Raw genomic sequence first — 4,729 nt, forward strand, 5'->3', positions numbered from 1 at the left:
CAAGAGAAGGAGAACTCTGTATTGAAATCAATGTAATTGAAGGCTGTGGGTACTGAAAATTTTCCGTTTGGTCCAAAAATAGTCTAAGTTGTAAAAAGATTAATTTGAGCAAAATCAACTTTTATTAAAACTTTTCAAAACCATTTTCGATATGGATCAGAACTGGACACGCCTGAGATATGTCACTGAGATGCACAACCCCGGATCCTAGCAACTGGAAAGTTGCCTCTAGTCTGAATAGCACTTCACTGGAGATCATAACCAAGCTCTTGAATGCAAAATAGACAAAGATGACCAAACATGATCACATGGACAAGGTTGATTTGGAAGTGTTTATGGCTGGACTTCAGGATGAAGTTGCCTACGTATCCCAAAGATGGGAATCAAGCCTTACGTAGTTCGGCTCAGGTTCACTCGTGTATTAACCCTCACATTTTGTGCTCTAACTTTTGCCAAGGCCGCCCTTTCTGGTTTTCAACCTTGCGAGCTCAGTTTTTATAATTTCAAATTTTCTGTGCTCTAACTTTTGCCTAGGTCGCCTTTTCGAGTTTTCGGCCTAGCGAGCCACTCAAGGAAAATATTTCTTTAACTTATCAATGTTGATTGGTTGGGAGAACTCTAGGCCACCTTGGTCCATCAGAACGATAGCTCCACCTGACCAGATAGACTTAATGATGTAAGGGCCCGTCCAATTAGGTCTGAACTTGCCCCTAGGGTCGTGGATGGGAGTTTGGTTGTCTTTGAGCACAAGATCCCCTTCCTTCAAATTCCTGGACTTAACCTTCTTGTTGAGAGCCCTGGCAATTCGTCGTTGATAACCCTGGACGTGATACAGTGCTTTCACCCTTCTTTTATCAAAGAGCATGAGTTCTTCGAACCTGCTTTGCTGCCAATCTGCCTCAGCTATCTGACACTCAGCCAATACTCGCAATGACGGAACCTCAATTTCGATAGATAGAACATCCTCTATCCTATAAACCAAGGAATACGGAGTTGCCCCAGTAGAAGTTCGAATTGAAGTCCGGTAGCCCCACAGAACAAACGGCAACTTATCTGGCCAGTCCCGGTAGGTTTCCACCATTTTCTGCAGAATGTGTTTGGCGTTCTTATTGGCGGCCTCAACTGCTCCGTTGGTTTGCGGCCGATATGTAGATGACTTATGAAAAGCCACGTTGTATTTCTCCAACAAGTCGATTACTTCGTTCTTGAAGTGGGAACTATTATCTGAAATAATCTCATTCAGGACCCCGTAGCGACAGATAATGTTGTTCCTGATGAACTTAGCAACATGCGATGCCTTCAACATCGCATAAGATTGGGCCTCAACCCACTTTGTAAAGTAGTCTATTGCTACTAGAATGAACTCATGCCCATTGGACCCCTTCGGAGTGACAACCCTGATTACATCAGTCTCCCAGACTGAAAATGGCCATGGCGAAGTCATGTTGTACAGCTTCGATGGCAGAATGTTCATGCGGTTTGCATGGATCTGACATTTGTGGCATCGCCGGACAACGCCAATACAATCCTCCTCCATGGTGAACAAGTAATAACCTTGTCTAAGGATCTTCCGAGCTAGCATCACCCCATTCATGTGCACTCCGCACTCTCTTCCATGGATGGCCTCCATCAGGTGCTTGGACTCTTCAGCATCAACACACAGCTTATGCATCCCAAGATGACCTCTCTTGTATAGTTTTCCTCCGTAGACGATGAACTGAGTAGCCATTCTTCGAATTGCCCTTTTGTCCTTGGCATTTGCCCCTGGTGGATACGCTTCTTTTTCCAAGAAGTTCCAGACATCATAATACCAGGGATTCTCATCTTGTACCTCATCTATGGCAGCAATTAGCTTGTAGGCCAGCACGAATTTCTGTTCGATGATGATCGGACGCATCCGGACTCCGAAAGGGATGTCTATCATAGAAGATAAAGTTGCTAATGAATCCGCGAACCTGTTGTTCTCTCTTAACAGATGAGCGAAGTTCAGTTTCTCAAACCGAGGAATCAGTACGTCCAAGGTTTGGTGATAGATTCTCATCTTTTCTTCTTTAACTTTCCAATCTCCTTTAGCTTGAGATACAACAAGGTTCGAGTCCCCGATGACGTCCAACCGTTTTGCCCTTAGTTCTAGGGCGGCTTCTAAACCGGCAATACATGCCTCATACTCTGCCTCATTGTTTGATACTCTGAACCAGAGTTTGAATGCTAAAGGTATGCGGGAATTGTCGGGTGCTATCAGTAACACCCCTATCCCATACCCGTATTGGTTTGACGCTCCGTCAAAGTACATCGTCCAAGTCTCTTTTTCGACGTGCAGAATGGCCTCGTCTAGGAACAAATACTCAACTGCTTCATCCTCTTCCACTGGGTGATCGGCTAGGAACTCCATTACCACTCTCCCCTTCACTGACTTGCACGTCATGTATTTCAAATCAAATTCCGAAAACAGAAGTAACCAACAGGCTACCCTACCCGTAAATGCTGGTTTCTCGAAGAGATATTTGATGGGATCTAATCTCGAAACCAGTATTACAGAGTGAGCTAACAAGTAGTGCCGCAGCTTCCTGGTAGCCCATACCAAGTCCAGACAAGCCTTCTCCAGCGGAGTGTAGCGGGTCTCGTAATCCAGCATTTTCTTGCTCAGGTAGTAGATAGCTCTCTCCACTTTGTCCTCAGACTCATTTGCAAGCATGCAACCCATTGTAGTTTCAGTCACTGAAGATACAAGATCAACGGTTTTCCCGGCTTAGGCGATGACAACACATGTGGGTTCTGTAAATATTGCTTGATTTGTTCAAAAGCAGCTTGGCATCAGCTGTCCCATTGGAATTTCTTTACTTTCTTCAGGAGACCAAAGAGTGGTTCACAAGTCAAGGTTAATTTTGTAATAAACCGTCTTATGAATTGCACTTTACCCAGAAAGCCTCGCACCTCCTTTTTAGTCCTCGATGGTGGCATTTCTATGATGGACTTGATTTTGGAAGGGTAGACTTCGATACCTCTCTGTGTAATCAAGAATCCCAGCATTTTCCCTGCTGTAACACTAAACGTACACTTCTGAGGATTCAGCCGTAACCGATACTCTCTGATCCGTTGAAAGAATTTTTGCAAGGCGGTGTAGTGGCCCTCTCTTTCCTTGGACTTGACAATCATGTCGTCCACGTACACCTCAACCTCTTTATGGATCATATCGTGCAAAATTATGGTTGTGGCCCGTTGATACGTAGCTCCAACATTCTTCAGCCCAAACGGCATAACCCTATAACAATAGGTCCCTTACGGGGTGGTGAAAGCAGTCTTCTCTAGGTCTTCGGGTGCCATCAGAATCTAGTTGTAGCCAGAAAAGCCATCCATGAATGAGAGCAACGCATGCCCAGCAGTGAAGTCCACTAACTCGTCGATATGCTGCAGAGGAAAGTCGTCCTTCAGACTGGCTTTGTTCAAATTCCTGAAGTCCACACATACCCGAATTCTGCCATCCTTCTTCGGCACTGGAACTATGTTGGCCAACCAAGTTGGGTATTCAGATACCAGCAGGAACCCTGCGTCAATTTGCTTGGTGACCTCTTCTTTGATCTTGAGAGCCCAGTCCGGGCGGATCCTTCTAAGCTTCTGCTTAACAGGTTGAGCCTTTGGGTCAAGAGGGATCCGGTGCTGTACAATCTCAGGATCGATTCCAGGCATGTCTTCGTAGGGCCACGCGAAAACATCTTTGAAATCTTTTAATAAAGCGACTAAGCGCTCGCGCTTTTCCGAAGACAACATGGACTCGATCTGGACCAGCCGCGGGTCCTTCTCAGTACTAACATTAATTGTGGTGATTTCATCAACCAACGGTTTTACAAACATCTTCTGCTCTTGATCAAGCAAATATTTCAAAATCAGAGGAATTTCTTCCTCACCGTTTTCATCGAAATTTTGAAAGTCTTGATTAATACAATAAATCAAAGGCACATAAAAATACTTGAAGGCCACAGCCATTCCATTCTCATTAATCACTTCCAAGTCGCCTGATTCCTCTGCTACAACAGACTCAAAGGAAAAAGAAAAAGACGACCTAGACAGGACTGTGGCATCCGAGTTGTCACCCCCAAGAATACCAGACTCAGACTCAGATGAGATGGAACCTGATTCTGACTCCACCGACTCGGTGGAATCAGATTCTGGCTCACTACCTGACCCGGTGCTGCTTGATAAAAATCTCTCCTCGTACTGCCAGATGAGGGAGGGTGCGATGGACGCGTCTAGAATGTTTGCAGATGGGCTCACAGCTACTTCGTTCCCAATCATAGACACTGAGTTATCCCCCAAGCACTCATGTACGATCGGAGGATCTGAAAGTAGACAAACCAGTGCTACCCCCGTTTCAATCTCGGTGCTCTCGGAATCCTCTTCCTTACATTACTCAGCCTCAGCTGATGGGTTTGTTTGCTCTTTGGCAACATCATTCCCAGACAACTGCAAGTCAAAGAAGATCTCCAATCCCGGCAGGCGCCTCTTCTTTGCGTTTAGCCATGGCTCTGGGAAGCCGCAGAATGGAAAGTCTTCTCCCTCCCAGACAAAGTGTCCATTCAGGGTGCCCTGGATAGGCCGATGCATCAACTCATGATGCCTCCCGGTCTGCTTGGCCCTGGCTCTTCCAGCCATCTCTTTGCCTCTCCTCACCCAGTCCTCTTTGGTAGGTAGATAACCTAAACCAAAGGTATGCGGGTTGTGCGGCAGTTCG

This window comes from Camellia sinensis, chromosome 1, assembly GCF_055761805.1.
Source record: "Camellia sinensis isolate YWXY chromosome 1, ASM5576180v1, whole genome shotgun sequence".
NCBI classification, from domain to species: Eukaryota; Viridiplantae; Streptophyta; class Magnoliopsida; order Ericales; family Theaceae; genus Camellia; species Camellia sinensis.